At 38.9% G+C, this 25,364-nt stretch overlaps 1 protein-coding gene across 7 annotated transcripts in view; it reads right to left on the bottom strand.

The window, feature by feature from the left end:
- The window catches only part of celf4 (CUGBP, Elav-like family member 4), a 124,361-nt gene that overhangs the window by 85,153 nt on the left and 13,844 nt on the right, over positions 1-25,364 (bottom strand). The window lies entirely within an intron of this gene.

The following is a 25,364-nucleotide window of genomic DNA, read 5'->3' as shown; positions in this document are numbered from 1 at the left end:
ACGACAAAGCCGCAGGGAACGTGTAGCGTTCCCTCGCCGCCGCCGCCGCCCATCTCCCCCGCCCCGCTGACAGAGACTGTCGGAGCTGACAACCTGTCAATCTGCAGATCAAGGCTAATGATTCATGTGTTTGACAGTTTAATAAAACACATACAAAAGCTGCTGCACAATAGGCAGAAGTGTTGCAACACAGTTTCAGTTCATGTGGTATCAGCAGGTGTTTAGCTTGTTAACCCCTCCAACCCCACTTCCCTCCGCAGAACGTGTCCTCTTAATTAATTTAGTCTATTTTAGTCCAATCTAGTGGTGTTAAACATTAAAACACTGTGATCTTCCTCATGAAAGTGAGAACTTGCTGTCAACATGTGCACCTAAGCTAAATATTATCAGCTACCAGTAAAAAGGTGACTGCTTTAAGGTTGTATTTATGTTCGAGACTCTTATTTTGTAGTAAGAAAGGAAGCGGTTCTACAGCTGCCCTGTTGGGTTGACAATAAACAAAGACTTCTCATTTGGCTGGTCATCTACAGACGCAACTTTTCCTGACTGCTGTCCATAAAGACTTACTCAAAATAAATGTAATATCTTTTCACAACTATAAGAGCAGCATAATATATTCTGGGTTCCAAAAAAAAAGAAATGTGAGATTACTGCAAAATTGTCAGAATTAACATAGTTTTACTCTTAGACTAAATAAACAGTAGAAAATATATAATTTTTTCTCTATCTAAAAAACTCCAACATTACTAAGAGTGAACCTCAAACTCGCCCACTTCATCCAAGGATTTGAGTCGTCGGTTTTGACACACAGCTGTGCAAATTTAGATCCTTGAAAATTATTTCCGGGAAGAACTACCATTTGTTGCATTTGGACTTTCCTATGTTACAGACTGGAAAACGTATTATATTTTACTACAATAGCAAAAGAAAGTTTTTGGACTTATTGACCAATTTTAATTTTTCCTTTCAAATGAAATCATCTATATGACAATACAGTATATATATGCAGTACATATATATATATAATTATATACTGCTCAAAAAAATAAAGGGAACACTTAAACAACACAATATAACTCCAAGTAAATCAAACTTCTGTGAAATCAAACTGTCCACTTAGGAAGCAACACTGATTGACAATCAATTTCACCTGCTGTTGTGCAAATGGAACTTTGTACAGAACAAAGTTTTCAATGAGAATATTTCTTTCATTCAGATCTAGGATGTGTTATTTGAGTGTTCCCTTTATTTTTTTGAGCAGTGTATATATATATATATATATATATATATATATATATACAACTGAACATCCCATAATATCTTTAAAAAGTGTATACTTTAGTCTAAAACCACTAGTTCCTAACGGAAAGAACCAGGGCCACTGTAATTCATCTCAAGTATGCCATAAAACATACTTTGGGATATAAATGGAAAAACAGTAAAGTCTCTACTTTTACATGACATTCTGCTTATTTAAAGTGGTGACATTTTTCATGTTTTTGTTTCATGCCGACATAGTGGATTACATTTCATTGAGGCAGTCATGCCAGTCCAAGGCCTTTACCAAGTTTCTGCCTGTAATTTAGGAAAAGTATATTTTCTGATGGGTGATTCCTGTAGAAATAACTGTACTGATTGCGTCTCATGCAGCGCTCTCTACAGGTGGTTCTTGCAGCAAAGACGCTAAACATTTGTGTGGCAACATTTCCAGTAACGGCTTGGAAGAAGAAACGGCGACAGAGTCAGGGATCGTATGATTTGTGCAAACTACGAGAACACAGCAGCTGGTTAACCGTTGATGCTGACGACTTTAAGGTTGGTGACAACGTCGGAGCTTGCTGTAGGTGCTAAGCTAAGGGGCTATTTGAAAGTTTTTCTGATTCATGCATCAGTTTCCAAGATCTAGAATACTTAGAAAGGCTTAACTAGACAATTCTATGCTGGCGTCTAGGACCAATTAGTGTTAGCCGAGCATAAAAACATTACATCAGGACATTTTGCAAAGCCTTTATTTGGCTTGTGAAAACACATAAGCTTCCTTGAGTCCCCCTAAAGTATTGCTAAAGTCTTCCCCTGTACATGACAAAAGGCTTGTATCGTTCTATTAAACCCAATTGCATGCACCATCTTGTCACAAACCTCATACTGCGCTAAACGGTGAAAACTCTTTAAAATATCTAAATCGACTATCAGCATGTTGCCTTTCTATATGATAAGTCTTCAAGTTTGATGCTTTTCAAAGGAATACATCTCTCAGTGAATAAAGGAGCATCAACCTTAAAAAAAAAAAAAAGAACAACTCATGCCTAGGCTTTGACAGATTCTTCTTTTTTCATTTCTTTAACCAGACATATCTGCAAGCAGGCTTCGGCAAACACCCTGCTGCCATGCAGCAAACACAAGCACAAAGATACAAAAGAACCACAGTTTGCTCTGAAAACATCAAGGGCTAAACATTAGACGATTATCATAGACCTCTTCCCCCCCCAAAGACACAAACACAGTGCAGTTTAAAGAAAGCAAGGCCTTCTAATAGCTCTTCCCATTTCTGCTTCACTTTGTTCTTTCTGAATACCCCTGGCTATTTATTGTTAAAAGTCTAGGACTACATGCTGTATGTGGGAGCAGCATGCCTGCCATCCTCCATGCTCCATGTCTTTAACCCCGGGTCGTCCTGATGGTGGGACACCGGGGAGCTCTGCCTGTTGGTGTTTTTAATTAACGGCCCTCTCTCTCATTAGGTGAAGCGGGAGCTGGCCGCTGACAGCTCTGCTACCTTCTTGTCCTCTCAGGGCCTGTCGTGTTAATGCTACATGCTAGCGCCGTCCCATAGGAAGCACACACACAAAAGCCTCTGATTCATGTGCCTGACACTCACTCACATGTTCGGGGCATAGGCACCCAGCGCAACCGATACATTCAACACGGAAAGAAGAAGCGAATCCATCATTCCAGTCATAGCAGGTTAAATGATTGTACTCATTTAACCTGAATTTGCACTTTAAAAGATGGAAGATGAATTTGAATTTCATGTCTAGTTACTGTGATTTAATTGAATAGACAAATCAAAGGAAGCAAATAACTCTGAAATAGGAGGAAAATCATGTCTTTAATTACTTAAACAATATCTTCCCCTTTACGCTGACACCCTGTAATAAAATACAGTACACTAAACTGTCTAAGAGTGCAACATAACTGGGGCACCATTTGCAGAGGCTACAGCCCTCAATGTAGCTGCCCCTGATTTGACCCCCGGCTATTTGCTGCATGTCTTCCTCGTCTCTCCAGCTGCCCTCCTTCCCTACCAGCTGCTTATGAATAAAGGCCACTGGTGGCACAAGAACCATAAAAGATATTAACTAACAGTAATTAAAATACACCCGTGTGTAATCTAATTCCAGTACGAACACAGCTGATCTGTGCATCGCACATGACACTGATCACAGTTCCACTGTGAAACATGGCGTTATGCATTGAGGAAGCTTTCTGCTGCCATCTTGGAACTGCCGGGAAGATGAAGAAAACTAAATACAAGTTTGAAACGAAACAAGTTGAGCAGAAACAGACGTGCAGCAGAGGCAAACAAGACAACGAACCGATGTGTCCCAGGGTAGCCAAGAGCTTCAATGGAACAGTTTAGAGCACTGGAGTCCAAACTTTTTGTCAAGTTAACAGAATTCACAGGCCAAAATTATAATACAAATAATTTGTGGGAAAGGAATGTGTATATTACGGCTTATGCACAACTTAAAAAGCATTTTGCTCATTTTTTTGGGCTCAACTAAACCTGTTTTCTCCCCACAAAAAAAACAAAAAACAAACACACACCCAGCACGAGACTAGAATTTGGGTCATTTTTATTTAAAGCATTACTTAGGCTTTTTAAAAAATTATTTTTTATTAATTGAAACCAGACCTAGTTGCACCAAAGTCTGCTTTTGAATAAAAGTCACTAGACCCTATTTATTTTGAAATTAAAAGAAAAAAAAAATGTGGCTAATTCATATTTGAATAATTGTAATTCTAATTTATCATTAATAGTTTTGCTCTAATAAATAAAAAAAAACAGCTCTCCATTTGCATCAATCTCCTTTGATGCAAATGGAGCTGCTGGGCCACATTTGTATCATTTTTGAATTGCAAAGTCGCAAATGCCTCCTGGGGAGCACTATGGTTGCCCCTGGTTTCGAATGCTTACTTAGAATAATAGAGAGTCAAAGACTTGAGTCTCATCGAGGAAGTGTGGAAAAAAACAAAACATGAATCTGTGACAAAATCTGTGCAACTACACTGAGCCTGAATTATTGTGCACTTCCTAGTCTGTAAATTTCATCACCTTCAAACCTTTCAAAATAACACATATATATGACAAGAGCTTGGTAGCTTCACTTTTGCCATAGTGTTTCCCACTGTAAACACATTTCATAATCAGTTCTGACAACCGAAAATTTCTAAACATATTATACAATGCATTTCTGCTGCTAATGTATTCACCTAACATTCAGCATCGTGCCCGAATGTGGCGTTTTAAATCTGATTTCTGCTTTTATAAAGCAGCAGTAAATGCCCCCACTTGAAAACATAATGTAGTGTCAGAAGCACAGATGTGAAAAAGAGGAGAGCATGGTTTTATCACACCTCACGCTGTCACTGTAATATTGCCAGTATTATTGCAACTGCATGATTTTATACGATCACGCAGTTCAGTACGTCTGCTACCAGTGAGCGCAGGGACTCATCTTCAAGCCAAATATTACATATTTAGTTCAGTAACATCAAATAAATCTATAGTGAAACACAGCAGAGACACATACGAACTCGACGGCCACTTTATTAGGTACATCGTTTCAATTGCTTGTCGCTAAGACGAATAGTGAATCGGCCGATTTAATGACAGCAACTGAAAGCATCTCAAAGCATCAACAAGAGAACTTGTTGAAGATTACGCCAAGCATCAGAGTGAGGAAGACAGGAAGGGATTTAGGTGAGTTAAAAAAAAAGAAAAAAAAAGACTTGGTTGTTGGTGTGAGACAGGACTTCAGAAACTGCTGAGCCACTGAAGTTTTCATGCACAACCATATCTTGAGTTCATAGAAAATGACCCGAAAAGGAGAAACTACCCAGTGAGCAGCAGTGGTGTGAATGAAAATGGTTGGTTGATTTCAGAACTCAAAAGGAAATGTGGAGTGGCTGAAGTAAATGGAAAAGCTGAAATAACTTGCTATACCCAATGTCTTCGGAATACCATGTCTTCATGCAAAACATGCAACCGTCTGAGATTACACTGATCTGAGAAAAAAATGACAAAAAAGGAAAACAAAACCCAACTTTGATTATTTTGATTGAAATTGTTCAAACAAATCTCATACTGTGTTTCTGATGAATCTTTGTTCAGAGTAATAAAAGTAAAAAATTGAGACGCCTAATTGTAACTTATATTTTAATCCTTAGGGATAACAACTAAACACAAACCATCCGGGTGAATGCAGCTCATATACAGCCACCTCACATCAGAAAAGAGCATCTGATTGTATGTGCACATACAGATTTAATGTCTGCTTCTGTAATAAACAACATGTGGTTAGAAACAAACCTTCAGTGAAAAAAGAAAGTAAATATCTTGCTCTAAGAGCAGCAGTTATAGGAGGTTTCACAGCAAAAAGGTGCTTGAAAAAGGTGGCGAGGCGACACGGTTCTACAGTCCGCTAATGACGAGTCTGCCATGGATCCATGTGCATTATATTCGGTTTAAGTCATACTGCTGGATATGCAGCAGCGGCCAAAGATATTGAGCCACCTTTCACTCTGCAGGTCTTCTGAAGGTCTCCCTCTATTTTTTCCCTTTATACATAAGCTTCTTTTTTCAGTCGTCCATTTACCTGACTGCTTTCAGACTGATGCATGTTTTATTTGGTAAGCCACTTAACTCTGATCTATGAATCATTCAAGCATAAGAAACACCTACATCAAAGGACGAGCCGGTGCAGCTACACAAAACTGACACCTTAGCAATGAGCCAATTTTAAGTTGTATCTTTAGGCTTCTTTGTTCCTGGGGGCTTGCCGGTTGAATCTAGAAATAATGCTAAAGATAACACAGCTTGACAGGACTAAAATAGCACTTTTTTTCACCAGTAAGGTGATTCACAAAGAGCTATTAGCCGAAAAGAATGCACATGCACGTGGCGCTGAGTCCAACGCGCTGACACACTTCCACATATGCACGCATTAAAAGTGACAGTCAACAAACGTTCAATTTATCATCATTGTCACAAGTCAGATGCTGGCAGTGGCTCTAGTATCTGACTAAGGCCTGCATTGGCCCAAGAGAGAGAGATAAGCTGTTTGTTTCTGCTGTCAATGCTGCCAATTTAGTTTCCCATCACTTCAAATTCAAATCAACAGTAGCGCAGAGGGGATCTGAGAGAATGTGCGTCTGAGACAAGAGGAAGAGATGGTGGGGGAGAGAGAGAGGGAGCGGGAAGGGCAAAGGAGCAAAAAGAAAGAGGAGGAAAAGAACAGCAGAGAGGAAAAGCAGAACAGCACAGGATGCTCGGGTAGAGAGGAGGGGGGGAGGTGGAGCAGATAAGATCACCTAGCTTCTGTGAACACCATCCTCCTGTGTCCTACACTCGCTTCTTATCTCAACTGCTGCAGACACCCTAAAGGGACACACACCCACAGAGAGAGAGAGAGAGAAAGAGAGAGATGTAGAAAAAGAGTGAAAGACAGAAAAAAATATGAGAAAGGGAAAGAGAGCAGATGAAAGAAAAGCAGCAAGGGAACGGTGGAGGCTGAATAACTCTGGTGGGGGAAGAAGAAAGAAATCCACCAACTGTCACCAGGCCTCTTTCAAACGGCAGATGTGCCGGACCGCGTTCAGCTCTGACCTTGCTAACTACTGAACATTTTGACTTTATGAGCTGACCTTTCCCGCAGTTCTCTGAAAAGTCGATTATGGAAAACTTTTTATGTTACGAATTTCCAGCGGCAATAAAAAGTGTGCATAGATTTTCAACTTTTTTTTAAATTTATTTTTTAACACACTGTCTCATTAAACAACAGAAACATTAAACACCAGAAAATCAAAGAACTTTTGGACTTTGATTTTCCTATTATATTATATTATATTATATTATATTATATTATATTGCGAGCCATACTGTTACTGTATTTGAGTTGTAGTTAGTTGGGAGTCACATAAAGACATTCCAACCTTTGTTTAAAAATCATGTGAGGAATTAACTCTGTCAAAATTCAGATCCAAATCCAATTAATACTTAACCTAATGAATAATTGTTTACCAGTTTCTCATCAATCACTCTGACTGACTCTGAGCTATTTTGCAAATTAGAATGAATAGAAGATTGTAGTCTCCATGGTAGAAACCTGGAAGAGAAATCCCCAAAAAGCCTTACATCTGCAGCTCTGAGTCACTAAAGTGCGGCTCGATGCATTTGCGAGCCACACTTTTCGTATTTTATATTGCCAAAAATGTTGAAAACCATGCATCCTCTTTCTTCAACTTTACCTTTATGCTTTTTGTGTTGAGCCACCACTTAAAATCTAAAAAATAAAAATTAAAGGGCATAAGCGATTTTGCAAGGAATCATAAAAACAGTCTAGCTAGTTTTCTCTTTCTACAATTTCTGCCAACTGCATGGATTCTCGTACTCTGTGTGTTATCATATCTTTCACATCAAATCACAGTTTTTAATGGATGTTTGTGAAATAGTGCTACTAGCTCTTTACCAGGAGTTATTACTCCTGGTAAAGATGCATTAAAAAAAACCTCCAAACAAATTCAACCTAAATATGTCAACCAGCATCTTATGCATGACATTATGATGTTTTCTGAAATACCAGAAGATTTTTAATTAAAATTATGTGTTCCCTGGCAATAATCTGAAAATGGGTTGACACTTATAGTCTTCATCGTCACAATGATCCAAACCACAGTTTTTGAATTTACAGAATTACAGAAATACACAAAGTCAACGTTCATCCATGAGCATTTGAGTGCCCAGATTTAAATCCCTCAGAAAATCTGCAAGAGTTACTGAACACTAGCACCCAGGACAATACAGAGCAGGAGTACCCAAGTGAATCAAATGGCTGAATTCCCTCATCAGGATGTCATTCAGCTCTGCAGAGGACTGGTAACGAGCCATTCATTTAATTCAGGTGTGTTGGATGCATTTAAAAGTTGCAGGATGGTAACTCTCGAGGACGGGAGACGGGATCCTTAAAGTAGAGAGAGATCATGATGAAAGGGATGTTTGAATCTGATCTTTATGTGATCCAACCCTAAGAAATGTTACTGAACAGGGTGAAGTGCTGCCTTATTGGTAAAACGGAGCTGTTTAAGTTGCTTACTGTATGGGGTTACTGTATGCAACCAGTGACTTTGTGAAAAACAATAATTTCCCAACGTGGGATTTTCTTTCTCCAGAATAAAGGAATCCGTGTGAGATCATTCTGCTGCAAAAACAAAACAAAAAAAAGGATTCAAAACTTTTCTTGCACATTTCTGCTCAGCTTTCCTAAGGATGCCATGTGGGATAATTTTTTCCAACCTTTTTTAACCGCTGCGCATTAAAATAGGTCACGACTCATATTGTTATTTTCAAAGTAAATGTTCAGCTTTTTTTCCTTCAAGTTTTTTTTTTTTTGTCTGTGATTCATCCTTTCTGCTTGTTTCTTACTGTGACATTGCTGAGTCTTGATCTCGCTTGCTGGGAGGTCCTTGTAAGACTCGAGTCATCGCTCGGCATCTTTGCTTGGATTCAATTGAACTGAAAGTGAATGACTGTCGCCTTAATGGCGCCTCGTGTCCAAGGGGCTTAAAGCATTAGAGCCTGTAGTTGTCTTGGGATGTATACTCCCTCGATTGACATTAACTGATTTTTTTGTTTGTTTTTGTTTAGAACGATTAAGCACAGATGTATAGTTACTAGCACTTTTATGCACTGCTCTGTTATATCAAACTCGTAAATGTAATTTTAATCATCCTCTGAAGAGTTAAATAATTAAGGAGGCAGGTCATAATATTTTGTGAAGTACTTGCTTTTCATGTTTCATTAGGACCTCAATTAAAAAAAAAGTAATGTGGTTATCACCAAAATATGCGGTGGATATAGAACATCTACGCACCTCAGTTAAAGGTGGCAAATGTTTGACGTGAAATAACAACATCAAAATAAATCATTTAGGAACTTTTTACAATTTCAATATGACCTGTGGTATTACAATTTAATTGAAAAAACAAAGAAGTAATCTGTGCAATTGAATAAAAAATAAGAAAACTGAAACAATTAATGTTGTTAATGTTAACAGCACAATCAAAATCACCAATCTTGCAAACGCCAGCATCAGCAGGGAAGTTCAATACAATCAGAGGGATCTTGATGTCAGAAGGTATCACTCAGGAGAAGGGTACAAAAAAAAATACACCATCAAACATCCCTCCAAAATTAATGAAAATGAGAAGAAAAGGTCAGGAAGATAACAGGTCTTCAGCAACACAAAAGGAGGAATTCCTTGTGAGTACATGTGAAAACAATTCTGCATTCTTCATAATTCTGGGGTATGGAGTGGAGTGAAGCCTTTTCTTACAAAGAAAAACAACCAAGCCCAAATAATTTCAAGTCTTATAAAACATGTGGGAAAATCTGCAACAAAGAGACAAAACAAAGGTTGAGCTTTTTAGCCATAATTCCATGAACATGCGTTCATGTGCAAAAAAAAAACAACAACAATGCTGCACCCTATAATGATGACGCCACAGTTAAGGTGAAGCACAGTGGCGTCTGCGTCATGCTCTGAGGCTGTTAGTCCTCAGCTGGAAATGAGGCCAAGAATAAATGGAGGCAGTTCTTTCAACCTTCTGATGAAAAGAACAAATTTAAAGGAAATTGATTTTTTAGCATATCACTTCTAAAAGCAAAAAAATATAATAATAATAATAATAATAATAATAATAATAATAATTATAATCCAAGTCAAGGAAATAACTGGTTCATCAGAAGAACATTAAAGTTTTGGAATAGCCTGGTCGGAGTACAGACCAGAGTCAACCTGAAAATCGGCTTGAAAAGTCAAAAAGAGATACATACACTCTCAGCATTTTTGCAAAGGAAAATGAGCAAATACTTCCAAGTCAAGATGCGCCCTGCTGATAAAGTCGTACCCCCCAAAAAAGTTTTGAAATTGTTTTTGATTGCGTTTTTTCACCCCTGCCCCCCATCCCAAAACCCTGGCGTTTGAACAGGGTTTTAATTCATATTAGCTTTATTGAAAAAAGTCCAACAGCTAACTGCTCCAGTCCGTCTCAAACTGTCTGTAATACTTAAACGATGCTGTGAGGGAGGCACACATTTGCCAAGAGCTGCTGGAAGCCAACCGCATTCACTGTAAATAAAAGATACATACATTCAGCAGCAGGGTGAGACAAAAGATTCCCCACACTGCAGCTGTAAAATAAAGTCTGATGATCACACTGATTATGCAATGTTTAACTCTTGTTGCAGATCTGACCTTTGTCACAGCAGCGGCTTTGGTCCAGGACCGGGAACCTCTACTCTTCCAATTCTCTTCTGACACTAATTACCACTCTACTACATTTAAATGAATTGCATCGTTATTGGACACATGAATTGCTTTTTTTTTTTACCATCATGCACTGCCTGATGCCACCCAAGACTCCAAACTTGTGGGACAATGTTATTGCACAGAGTTCTCTAATTAACTTGTGCCTATTAATTCAGGGATTGTAACAGAGTGACATAAAAAGCTCCCCACCCTCTCGCTCCCTCTTCCTCTTCTTTTATTCCCCGCCACAGACGAGGCGCAACTCCCAGTGATCATTTAAATATTTCAGGACATCTTGGTAAGAGCCCGAAATGAGTCAATAGCATTAAAAAGAGCTCTGCCGCACAAGTCCTGCAGCTCTGCCTCGCAAAAACGTTGCCATAAAACTTTGTTTGAGGCTGTCTAATTTCAGTCAGTCAGTCAGTAGAAATTCCCATGTTTCCCTCCACCTCGGTTCTGTTAACACTTATCTCCGCCTGAAAGGGTTGACCAAGGACACCCTTTGCTCAATAAACACAGGAATGCTTTTTTTCCCCCTCCTCTCCCTTTTAAAGATTGACCTTAAGACAGGAATGTTCTGCCTAGATTTTTGTGAATGTTAAACCTTAGATAACTCTTCAATTTAGTGTTGAAATGGGTTGGAGTAAAGATAAAAATTCTTGACTTATTGTGTTCGGGGAAAAGACATAATACGTTTTGGTCTTTTGGTTGTGTAATGAAAATGAGTACCACTGAGAGCAGAACAAGAATATTTTTATAAGGGTTGTAATAAAAGAGCTTCTGATTAAAGAATGATACAGCTGCCCTTGTACTGCTGTGGCTTCTTTTCTCGGTATGAGACTTTCGATTGCTGAAATTCGGTGTGGGTCTTTTTAAAGCTGTAAAACTGAAAGAGAAAAGTTAGTTGCAAATTGTAATTTCATAATTTCTCTAAAGTTCATCGGGGCTTTTAGCCTTCAGCCACTTGGATGGCACAGCTGTCAATAAATAAGACATGTATATAAAGGTTACGTCATACTACAGCCATATTCCAGGAGAAACGTGGAAAACCGCTGCTGTTGGTCTACTCTAGATCGATCTACTCAGTATTGGTAACACAATAATTTGCATTCAAACAACGAGTTACCAGTTCCATTTGGGAGGATTATGAAAAAAGAAAAGTCAAAGTGAAAATGGTTTATTACCACAGCTCTCCTTGGTTGGTGAAAAACATTCAAAGTCTGACTTTAAGATGATTTCAGATTATATTTCAACTCCTGAACACAACGCTGTTGAGCCACCCCATATTATGACTATTTACTGATTCCATGTGATAAAATGTCCCATGTTATTTATTCATTATGCAACTATTTCTGTAACCTGCTGATGCTGCAGCTACAATTATTTTATTTTCCTATGTATTGCGTTTGCCACAATGCTAGCTTCCACACTTACCACTGTTGCCCAGGACTAATTTCAATTGTTGGAGACAATAAAGGATATCTTTATCTGGATAACATCGCTTAAGGTGTTACTCTGAAAGTGATACACAGTTGATTTTGCTTCTCATTAGTTGGTCCAAACTAGTGAGATTGTGGCTGCAATATTTTGTAAGCGGCAAAACATTATAAATTACAGCCCCGTCACACTATTGCGTATCTCTGTTGAATATATTAAAGAAGATATGATGCAGACACTCTGTCTGCAACAATGAAGATTAATTCACCAAAGCCTATTAAATTGTTGGAGTGTGTACGACTGCAGAGGCATGGGGACCATTTCTGATTAATTCAGCTAATAACCCTGCAGTTTATAGAGAGCAACTTTCAGCAAAAGAGGGTCAGGTAATCATTAAGACCGGAAAAAGAAGAAAGGAGAGATGGTGAAACCTCTCCAATGGAGCTGTGCATTTCACACCATTCATCCCAACACACACAAAACACAGGGACATGAGAGGTGACTGAGAAACTTCATATACATGACAGGGGTTGACGTTTCCCTAAATGCTCCTCGGTTATACTTACATCTGGACCTATACAAAACATGTTTTTAGATACAATATTTTAGGAAAGCTCGTCACAGCAGCATAATATATTACAACCAAATTTCAGGAAAGCGATAGACTCAAGAAAAAGCAGCAGAGAAAGCAGGTAATGTCTTACCTGCTATTGATAGCTCTCTTGGTATCTTCTTTTACCATGAGAAGGGGAAAGACTAAAGCGGAAATCTATCATCCTAAGCTAACTCCAATCTCAGAAACATCGTAACCTTTAAATTGCCATCACATTTGCATTGAACGGTTATTTCCACCAAAGCCAGCGATTATTTACATGTCCATTAGCGCCATGGAGTGCGACAACAGTATTCTGCCGGTGGCAACTGTGTCACATCTAAGGCAAAGTAAGAAATCAATACAATCGTGTTCACTTAAACTGAAGTTGTTTTGCTCATATCAAACAATTACTTTGACCAGAAACCCTTTGTATGACCCACTCTCAACATGAGCTGCAAACTGTGAGCTCTGTGGTGGTTCCTCAACATTATTTACCAGGAAGATAATAATTGGCTTGACTCAAAATGACAACTCAAAACAACTGCAACAGTGGCTGAAAGGGTCATAAAATAGCATTTGAAAATCTCTCAATCAGCTCCTTCAGACTAGCCAGCAACAATTAGCAAACTCTTGGTGGGTGATACCGTGCATCTTCTGAGGTCTTTATAGGAGAAACTTCTCAGTGCAACGCTGGTGAAAACGTTGCTGGAGGGCTAATAGAGGAGCCATGTTGTGATGACTTTCTGAAGGTGGAGTTTCAGAGTTTTTAAAGAGACGAAAGACCAATTTCAGGAAGTTAAATATCAAAGTCAAATTTTTTTTAAGTCATGTTTGATATATTTTGCATTTCTATAACAACTGAAAGGAACATAGTTACTTGATAATGCTATAAAATAGCACCCTGTGCTTAGAAAACACATAATACTGCCTCTTTAAGAACTTAAGTGGTTTGCACTCATTACAAAGGAAAATTACAATAAGATGGCACATCTTACTACTGGATCAGACCTTTCAGCGTTGCTCCTATAAACAGCAGTTCAATAAAGCAGGCCAGCCACTAACACCTCCTTCACCTTTGCTCACCTTTCAGATCATTACTCAGCACGGAGAAAAGAGGCAAAAGATAGAAGCTATTTTAGGGGACATAGCCAAGGTCTCCTACAACAGGGCAACTTTCTCCTGTATCATTTATAATGTTTAACTTGCAGCTATAGACCCTGATTAAATAAGAACAAGCCCTTTCACCATCCAACATGAGCTCAGAGAGTGATGCTGTGCTTTGTGTGTGAAGGGAGAACAATAGAAAACTTCAGTCGCTCGCATTAAACATTCTTTTCATCTCGGAAAGCAGATCTTAAAAATCCAAGAGTTGATTCAGAAACTAATCAATGCTGGTCTTAAGTCTGTTGTTATTTCAACAGCGAGAAGAAAAACTAAAATTGTATTGAAAGAAGAGGTGAATTTGCTTGTACTGTTCTGTAATAGTTGATTCCCCGGTCTTGTCTTTAGGGAAGCAAGAATCTACAGTATGTCATAGAAGTGCTACACAATGTGGTTCTGAATGAGACATTTCAGTAAAGTGGGACCAAATGCAATGATTTCATCTTTTTAAGCTAAAACATTGTTCTTCAAGTGTGCAAAAGAAATGAAGTAAAATAAACAGATGAGCAAGACAAAGGCGCAGGATATAATGATGTCATTTATGTTTCTAATGTACTACTATAAATTTGGATGTAATAAATAACCATCACAAAGAATAATGTTGGTGACAATATGCTTTGTGACAAGTATAATGTCACTACTTTTTGATGTATAGAACTTCAAAAAGGAAGTTATTAGACTTCCTTTTTGAAGAGGAAGTAGGAAAACAGTATATTTAAAGATCCTTCCTTTTCTGTCAGCTGATGAAATTTCACTCATAGGGTGTTTGGCAAACCACCAACATATCATGCTTCCTTCAACACGTTTGAGAATTTGAATATTTTTTTATTCTTCTCTATATAGTTCTAGATTTCAAAAGTGGAATTATTTTTTTTGGCTATCACTTTCTGGTGTGGCTTGTTGATGGAATATCAAGGAATATCAAGAGCACTGTTCAGTCCATTGTTTCAAAATGGTAAGAGAATAGCTCAACTGCACTAATGAAATATCTTTGTTCTTCGTTATTAAAAGAGTAAAAGGAACTTTGGAGGGATGAAAAATTGCCTTTTATCTAACTAAAATAAAAGATGTTATTTTCTTCCACAGTACAGTCAAGACAGGTACAACCACATGAAATGGATAATCCAAAAAATAATAGACGTGACAAGACGGAGAAAAAATTAACTGGCTCCATGAATGTTGTTAGCTGTAGGCGGTAACACGTTCAACGCAGGCCCCGCCCCCACGAGTGGCCATCTCTAAGCTGTCCTAATCGATTGGCGAAGGAGGGGAAAAAAGGCCAGCTTTAATGTGTTGCATGTGAAGGATTTACTGGAGAGCAGAACCACAGAATCAATGGAGTAGAAAATGCATCATTAGGACACTCCCTCACCCCCTGACATCCACCCCACCTTTGTTCCCCAACACCCCCCTCCTCCCACTCGCCCTCCGCTCCACTGTGCCCCCACTGCCTCACGGCTCTGGACAGAAAACTCAAGTGAACGCAGACACACGCTTGTGTCCACACACAGAAAGGAAGGCCTTATACGGGACATTAGAAGGTAAAGTACTTACTCAGACGGCGCTAACAGGACGTCTGGTATCACATGGAACTAAAAATCCTGAACATGCACACACATTTCCTAAAGGTTCCCCAGATGGCAGGGTAGGAATTAAAAATGTCTCGACCCGCGTCCCAATATCCTGTCAGACCAATCTACTCACTCTCCTACCTACCTCAGCCACTTTATCAGGAAATGTTTGGGAGACCAAATTTAGCTTCTCATGACATGAATTATTAAGCGTGGAAAGACACCGAAGATGAACCCAAAGTCTGCGCCGCTGCCTCCCAGGTCAGTCCTTTAGCCAATTTATGGATGATAACTCATTTCATTGTTTAAAGAAAATTGATGGTGGACATTTTTACATCAAAATGTACAGGATCTGATCCTTATACTAAAAACACTTTTTATGAAAAGTTGGGAAAAATGATCTGGGTTACTGATGTTAGAGGACCTAGACGTATTTCTGTTAAAAATAATATTGTAGTTTAAAAAGTCTCAGTAGTTACTTTGGCTATTCTCATGTACAAGAGCAACTAGTCAGCAAATATCACAGGTCCAGGTATTGGTAGATATTGACTATATTTTTATCTATCCATTTAGTGATATGTGTGTGTCTTTAAGACTTTTTCAGTGTTTTTTTCTTTTAAATGTTGTGTGCTATGATGGGACAAACAAATTTCTCCCTGTTTTGGGGATAAATTAAGTATGTATTGGTCTAATACAAAACTTTAAAGCTAAAACGTTGCTAGTCTACTTGTTTTCTTTGCAGTAAGGCAAAAAAAAAAAAAAATCTGACTGCTGCAATACAGTAAAGACACATATCTACAGGGATATTAATGTTAATTATATCATAGTTTTTCTTATTTGGATTTTGACTCTAAAGTAAAAGTATGTTACACACATTCGTTTTAGTAGTGGCTTTTACCTTAGTCGCAGTGATAAGTGGGCCTCCTTCCGTTTCCACTCTGACTTATTAAGTATAAGCGTTCCTAACGTCAGATTTGACTTACTTGTGCAAAAGGGTAAAAGCATAGCAGCCATCTTGAAGCCAGCTGGCTGGGAGTGAGCAGCAACTGGTGGGAGAGACACAACTCAATGCTCCATACAGGTGAACAAACACCCAGTCGCTTTCTCTGACATCTCATGAAAAAGACCATGAATGTAGTATCTCTGAACTTAGCAGTTAATGTGTTTAAATATGACAAGTCACATTAGCCTACTCCTCTAAGTCGCTCCTGAAGATAAGAAAGACAAAAGAGCATGTCGTTCATTTCAGGCAGATGTTTGTTGTCTTGTTGAGTTGGCTGCAAAAAATTGTTACTCTTATCAACGTTCCATTATCTGCAGTGAGAGCAATAATTAAAACACTTAAAATAACAATTATTTTGACCAACAAGGTCAAACGAGGGCTTACGCTTATGTTGCTACATTGCACAGTGAAACAACAAAAAACAGCACAATTCGATGCTTGTTCTTAGAAAACAGCACTAAATAGTGGCATCACCAGGGCTCCATAAACATTTTTGTGTTTTGCAAAGCTCTTCACTAGAGTTGCCAATAATAGATGAGCATTCTGCGGATAAACAGACAGATATTGTAGATGCATAGAGTTCCTTTATTCCACCCTGGGAGGGGTCCCGTGTCCCGTCCCCTTGGTAAAACACTTACAGGATAAACACTCCTATTAATATTCCTCTGTGTTCCTCTCCACTCTACTTGCCTCTCTTCTCCTTTCCTCTCCCTGTCCTATTATCCTGCCTCAGCGGACATCCTGTCCTGTCCCATCCGCCTTGCCAACCTGCAAGACGGAGATGAGAGGATGATCCAAATGCAGAAGGGGGAACATGAATCATTACACTTCCTGTTGTTGCCCACCGTCAGGGGAAGGAAGGGAGAGGACACCCCGGGGGGCTCCAATTGATTCCAGAGACGTAATTGGGTTTATTAGCCAAGATGTTGGGCCCCGCAAGGAGGCTCCCAGAGGCCACCAAGTCCCCTCTACCCCACCCCACTCACCCCTCCACCACCCCATCCCCTGTTTTCTGAAGGAGAAAGCCTGTGTAATTGTTTTCCCTCCATCTTCTGTGTCATTGTCAGATGGGTCCTGCGGGATTATTAGCAACCCTAGGTCCCTCAATAATTCATCCAGAGCTATTTATACACAGATGGAGAGTCCTCTAAAGTCTCCCCCTGCGAGATTATCTGACGCTTAGACAGACAGAAAGACAGACAGAGAGAGAGAGAAACGGGGCTACAAAGGGAAGAGCGTGATGGACAGGCACATAGCAGAGAGTAAGAAGGATGGAGTGAGGCAGTCACAAAAATAAATGAAAAAACGACCAAAGCGAGGCTGACAGTGTATAAAACAGTGAAACGGAGAGACGGCATCTTTTAAAAGTAGACACAGTGACGGTAATTCTGCCGTGCATTGAGTTTCAAGGTGAAACTCTCTCCTTTGCTTTGCCAAAGTGAACAAAAGCACCATCCCGGGAATAGCACAGCCGCAACCAACACACATTAATGGCTTTTAATCCTCCCCAGCCCACCCTCCACCACCACCACCTTTTTTCCCCCATTTAACACAATTAAGATGTTTGCAAAGCTAACATGGACCGCTAGTCACCACAGAAAGGACAGATGAAAGACGTTCAGGGATTTCCATATGCAAAGTAAACACAGTTATCCGTCCTTTCTAACGTGTCTGCGCGTAATACCGAGAAAAAAACAATCAGCTGTTTCTTAAATCGCCGTATAATTCTCTAACACAACAGTAATGCATGAGCATGTAAACATCGGCGACTTAAGTGGTGCTTAATCCTCAACACATTGCGGTTGGACTACAAAGGGCTGCAGGACTCCCTGCCGTGAATGACTTTACAGAAACCTATGATTTTCGGACAGCAAAGTTGGGCCGGGGGGTTGTTTTATTGTTGTCAGGCTAACGAAGCCTTTGGCGCATGCGGCTGATTTTCAAACTCTTTGTTGGCTCTCCAGCCACAGATAATTATATAAATTCATTCCCCTTGGCAGTCGCTTTTATCAGGCTCATTTCGAAAGCCTGGCTTCCTCTTGGACAAATTGGGACACTGAAAAGGCAGATAGGAGTGATAGTTTTTACATTTTGTATCAGTGGCACGCTAATCAGGGCAAGAATAGCTATGGGAAAAAAGAACTCCTTGTAGGAATCCAGGCATTTGCCTGTAACAAGCAGCATAACAAAAGTTGCGTGTTCATCTGAAATGTATAAACGTTCTGCCTCCAGAAAAATCTTCTACCACTAAATGACAGAACGTGAAACGGTTCTGAACAGCTGATTTATTTCTAAGTCGCAAAATAAACCATAACATGTTTTTATTCATAGGTTCTAGTTAAGCCTTTCTTTCCGCACACCTGAAACATTTATAAAATTTCCATATTTAAAATTTTAACTAATGAAAAAGGAATTTAAAAAATTTATGCAAGAACCAGTTACGCAGAGGAGCATCTTCAAAGTTTAATTAACTGTTATAATTATGAATACAGTTGCAGTTTATCAATATTTTCACTGCTTATGGGACTTGTTCAGGGCATGTCATGTCTGAGCGCTGCAGACAATTTCGACTGGATAACCTGCTGTAGATAACGGATGGATGTCTCTGTGGTGGGATCACGTTTCATCAATGCAACTTTTGCAAAGAAATCTAAACTAATAAGTTATAGTTTTTATGGTTGCTAAGCAATTAAACTTTGCTCCTCTTTTTCTGCTTTGAAGAGCTCCCCCTGAAGTGCTGTAAATCATAGACAACTATCTCAGAGAGATTTCCACAACTCCTTTACAGCTTCACCTTCTAGCAACCTTCTTCCCATGAGCATTTTATTCAATAAATAATGTGCAGCATTAGCGCTAAGTTTAGTGCTAAATACAGAACGATGAACTACTAAAAGAGTTGTTAGAGATCCTGCTTTCACTGAGGAGTTATGGTCTTAACAGTAAACGAGGTCCTGCTATGGATCCCACACCTACTCACCTGAACTTGGTCATATCTAAAATCAGAGCGTTAATTAAAATATTTCAAACAGTCAGAATTGCGACAAAGAAACCCAACTTTTCTCCTTTCACCACGCATGGGAGGATTTAACATCATTGTTAGCAAGTTGCAGCAGAGAGTTTCATCTTAAGGTCACCGAGTCTCCATGACGACGAGTTATTTTAAGTATTTTGTTCATATATTTATCAGCGCTCCAATAAAGCCACAAAGGGCTGCACATCCTTCACTGAAGTGGCGCACTGATTGGATGAAGCTAAGGCTATTTTCCTATTTTCTACAGATTGTTTCTTTTTTTTGGAAATTAACTTCTGTTTGCTTTTATGCCAAATAGCTTCTGGGTTTTTGTGTTTTTGTGGTGTTGATGGATTTTCCACACAGACAATGACAGCTGCAAGGCACATGGAGATATCTTTCCACACCAACTAAAGCAGAGTATGTACAATTTTGACCTGCTTGCCATCTCCTGCTTTGCGACTACTGGTCCAAACTAATCACCTCTGTGTCACTGGAAACCTGCATGAGACTGGGAGAGACCTCTGAAGCCATTAAATTGCAAGTCTGACATAATTTGCTGAAGACCTTTTGTCCAGATAATGATTTGTGGAATGGCTGAACCCGGCAGCTTCGCAGCCAACTCAGTCCTTTTTGGAGCCTTCAGACATACGCAACACATTTTTATTTCATAATCAACACAGTTTAAGGTTTCCTGCTCATTCATAAAGGGAGGAACTGATCCTGCATTATCTTGAAGACGAGCTTTATAGATGCTACTCAGAGGACTACAGCGTCTAAGATCAGCAAGACTGAAGGAGTTTTGAATTCACCTCAGTAGATTGATTCCTTTAGTTGAAACATGGCAATAATTTCACGTTTCTAGAAAACTAAACCCTATGTATAAAACAAAGTTCAGGGCGTAAAATAAACACATTCTGAATTAATTACAAAAGGGTTACTTTCGAATCACTAAATTGAAATGAATAACTGCAAAAAAGAACAATAAAGGAATTTATTTAGTAGAGATAAACTTTGACTGATTTTTGTTGAAATCAGTTGAACAACAACTCTGGCACATTCACGAATTATTAAACCATCCAATGTTGATTTTGAGGTACAAATTATACGAAAAGAGCACAAGATTCCCTGAATCACAGTCAAAATTCAGTCAGAATTCACTTGTAATTGAAGTGAACAACATTTTTCAACCTTCTTTACATGTTAAGTGACTAATGGATACTAACAAACATAACTGACACCTCAAGTTTTTCAAATGTCAACTTTACCTTGTTGACATTTTGTACTGTTGCATTTTTTGGGAGGCTTCAACGCACCATATTTAAAGTTTTACCCATTGAGATGTCTGGTCCCGTCTTAGACAACCTATGATATTACACTTAGTTTGGTGAAAAGAAATGTGGTTATATATTTCCATCTCTACGGGCGAAAGATTTCTTAGTTATTTTTGTTGGGGTCAAAGGTCAACGTGCCCAAATCGGCATTTGAATCACTTATCAAACTTCAGTGTACGTATACACATGTATGCAGGTGGTTGATGTAGGGAGATGCTTTTTGATCCTGATTAAGACACATTGAACAGAGAAACTGAAACACATAGTGAACAGTGAATTAGTGAACAGTGAATTAGTGAACAATGAATTAGTGAACAGTGAATTAGTGAACACTGAACAGTGAACTAGTGAACAGTGAATTAGTGAACAGTGAATTAGTGAACAATGAATTAGTGAACAGTGAATTAGTGAACACTGAACAGTGAATTAGTGAACAATGAATTAGTGAACTGTGAACTAGTGAACGGTGAATTAGTGAACAGTGAATTAGTGAACACTGAACTGGTGAACAGTGAACTAGTGAACAGTGAATTAGTAAACACTGAACAGTGAATTAGTGAACAATGAATTAGTGAACTAGTGAACAGTGAACGGTGAATTACTGAACAGTGAATTAGTGAACTAGTGAACAGTGAATTAGTGAGTAGTGAATTAGTGAACACTGAACAGTGAACTAGTGAACAGTGAACTAATGAACGGTGAATTAGTGAACTAGTGAACTAGTGAACGGTGAATTAGTGAACTAGTGAACAGTGAATTAGTGAACAATGAATTAGTGAACAGTGAATTAGTGAACACTGAACAGTGAATTAGTGAACTAGTGAACTGTGAACTAGTGAACGGTGAATTAGTGAACAGTGAATTAGTGAACACTGAACTGGTGAACAGTGAACTAGTGAACAGTGAATTAGTGAACACTGAACAGTGAATTAGTGAACAATGAATTAGTGAACTAGTGAACAGTGAACTAGTGAACGGTGAATTACTGAACAGTGAATTAGTGAACTAGTGAACAGTGAATTAGTGAGTAGTGAATTAGTGAACACTGAACAGTGAACTAGTGAACAGTGAACGGTGAATTAGTGAACTAGTGAACAGTGAACTAGTGAACGGTGAATTAGTGAACAGTAAATTAGTAAACACTGAACTAGTGAACAGTGAACTAGTGAACGGTGAATTAGTGAACAGTAAATTAGTAAACACTGAACTAGTGAACAGTGAACTAGTGAACAGTGAATTAGTGAACAGTAAATTAGTAAACACTGAACTGGTGAACAGTGAACTAGTGAACAGTGAATTAGTGAACAGTAAATTAGTAAACACTGAACTGGTGAACAGTGAACTAGTGAACGGTGAATTAGTGAACAGTAAATTAGTAAACACTGAACTAGTGAATGCTTTAATAAATACTGTGAAGATCAAGTATGTGGGCCTTTCAATTTTTCCCATAATGGGAGCTTTTGCAGCTGTTTACCTACTGATGTGTGTGACTATCTTTCTTCATTCAAATAGGGAAAGCTTACAAATGTCACATCGCAGGGCATTCTGGGTATTTGGTGCAAGTATGCTAAAATGTAGTGTGTAGGTGGCAGTCGGAGAGTGAGACAGAGTAATAGACACATAGAGATTTTCATGACTGAATGAGACATTAGTTGTGTATACTTTTATCCTTGTTACATCATAATGTACTTACATTTTTTTACATATAGGTTTAGCTTTTGTTATTTTATCAAAAATAATCCGGACAGTTGCTGATGACTTTCTGTGGTTGCTCCCTGATGACACAAACTATCTCCACAAACTATGTGTAGACAACATAGCAATTGGTTACACACTTATTTTCAAAGTGAGAAAAAAACCCATGATGTTTAGTTCTGTTCTCGTTACCTTAGCATAACGAGAACCACAGGAGAAATGCACTGCTGAGCCATGTCATGTAAACATTTGTTGTTAAAAGCTTTCATTATTGGCTACAGTGCAAACAAACAGACAATAGGATTAGCTATTAAAATTATTGAAACCTGAATTGATTGTGTTCAGTAATGACTTGAAAGTAACTGCTTTACTTTGGTGACAAATTCTGCCTTCTTACTTAACTTTTTGATATTAAGTTGACTAAAGACATTGGTTTAGTGAGCCACTAACGTGGATTGGTTGCTTGTGGAGTTCAGAAGAGCACAGTAAGTTTAATATGAGTATATAGAGTGGGTTTTGAATAAACATATACACCCTGTTATGGGTTAGAATGGTCAAAGTTATGACATAGAAAGTTTCTGTGTTGGAGAATTTAAATTATGTTCACGTTTTGGTAGTTTAGCAATAGCATTAATGCTAATGTCAAACTTCGGCGCTAAGTGAGTTTTTTAACTCTGAGGCGGTCATGAACGGCCCATCTTAGCTACGTTTGCAAGGGAAAATGTTAACACGCCACCTTGTTAGAGTAGATTTGTAAAGTTTACTGTAGTTTCAGTAAAGTTTAATCAGAATCTAACTCAAATATTTTGTTTTCAACATAAGAGGACAAATTAGCTGAGCAAATGACCTAAGTAAAGTGAAAGAATTTCACAAATATAGTCAAGACTATTTTGTTTGATGAATCAAAAATATTTATCACGGATTAACCAAATAACATGCATGTAAACTAGTTAAATTATAACAATCAATGATGTCTTATTTAAAAAAAAATCTGGTCCCTATAGGTAGAAATAGATCAGCTTCTTGATTTCTTTACTTCCACATGCAAACACAGCTAAACCGCAGCTCAAGATTTACGTCTACACGACATGAAAAAAGCAAAGATATGTGAAGGAATGTGTAAACCCAAGTATAACAAGGGTAAAGTAAGAGCTGTCCCATTAACATGTTGTCAGATATGGAGGGCACTTGTTTATTTACCCATGGGGCAGCTGGGAGCCGTGGGGGTCTAATTCTGCTCCCGTCTCCGGAAGGTCATTCTTCCCTCTCGAGCCATGATGGCCACAGATTGGTGCTTAAATCTGGAAAAACGCAGCCTATAAATTACAACAGAGGACAGAGAGGTCAGAGCTTGGCATGGAAGCGGGCCAGAAGCCATCAATCTGCTGGGGCCAGAGACGGCGACATCTGTCTTTGGGAGTCCCTCACTCTTTCTACTTCTATCTCCGCCCGGTGCTTTCCTTTCAGCCCTTCTTCCACCGCCCTTTAATTCCTTTGACTCGCTCTGCACCTGACATTGGACAATCTCCGCTTTCCTCCATTTTTAGTCTCTCTTTACTGTCTCAGCTCTATCTTTTTTATATCCCTCTGCCTCTTGATACTCTCTCTCTTTGTGTGCAGCACCCACCCAAACACTCCTCCATGGATCCCCCTTGCCTCTTTTCATGCATTCTCTTACATCATCCCAGTTTCAGCAACTCTGTAATTCTCTTTCCTTCTCTCCTGCTCCCTCCCTGTCTTGAGCTTCTTGTCGTTTTACGCTCTCTTGCACCATCTCCCTCTGCAGCGATATGTTTTGGTCTATCTGCTAACCAACCAGCAGGACAGCATAAAGCCTTTATGTTCTCTTCCTCAGTGTTATCCCAACATGATTTGAATGGTTATATCTGAAGGCAAAAACATGCAGGGCTCAGCACAGCATTGGACAAAGGAATATAGAACAATGTCTTTCCATAAACATGTGCCACAGTTTAAAGTGTGTATTTTTAGGTGTTCTGCACAAAGTGACAGCAAGATGTTTTCCTTTTGAAAAATGAACCTATAAAAAAATTATATTTAATTACAGTTTTAAAAAAAGGAAAAATAAGACAGAGTCTACATATAAACATAATATTATATAATAGTCTGAATTGTGCATTTTTTACGGATTTTCTGAACAAAGTATTAATAAAAAAGCTTCACATTTAAAATAAATAGAACAAAAATAGAATTGAACTGAATCCACTAAATTAAATTGAAAATGTATGCCATATTCAGTTCTAAAAGGAGGAGAAATGGGACAATAAACTGGTGGAATATTTAAGAGTGTATTGCACATTTTCACAAATTGCTAATAAAGACTAAACAAAAAAAATATTATTAAATTCAATAAAATGGAGCCTTGGCGAAAATTCAAACTGGGAGACTCGACCAGCTTCACCACATCATCTAATCACTACGCCCGACCGCAGCCAATCCGGACCGGAGCTTCACGCCGCTCCAGCCAATCATCGTCCAAAGACACCTTCAAAAGTCCGAGCTACCCTGGGGTCTTCCTGCTCGTCAGCCGTGCTTCGACCCACCTCCTCCCCTTCTCCACCTTCACCATGAGGGTCGTCGTCCAGGATCCCTTGTGCTCTTCCTCTCCAAGCTCCGCTCCACCACCAGTTTCGGTCCCGGGGGGAAGACTATCCCGAGCTCGCCGAGCAGACCGCCTGCTCACGGCGATCCTCGGCTCACGGTCTTCTGCCGGGTCCGAGCGCCAAAGAATTGTACCATTAAATCTTTTTAACTGCTATTTTCTTCTCTGTGTGAGTCTCTCCAGATTGAAATAAGATAAGAGTGATATAAGCGGTTCTGGAGGCAGGAAATTAGGACAATGTCTTCACATAAACATAAATACTTATCACAGAATTCAGGCTTAAATAAATTTTTGGGGAAATCTTTTGCAACAAAAAGCTTTCAAAGAATATAAAATGCAAATATGTTTA

The sequence above is a fragment of the Xiphophorus couchianus genome, chromosome 20 (genome assembly GCF_001444195.1).
Source record: "Xiphophorus couchianus chromosome 20, X_couchianus-1.0, whole genome shotgun sequence".
NCBI lineage: Eukaryota > Metazoa > Chordata > Actinopteri > Cyprinodontiformes > Poeciliidae > Xiphophorus > Xiphophorus couchianus.
The sequence above is the reverse complement of the archived record's forward strand: the minus strand, read 5'-3'. Positions and strand labels throughout refer to the sequence as shown.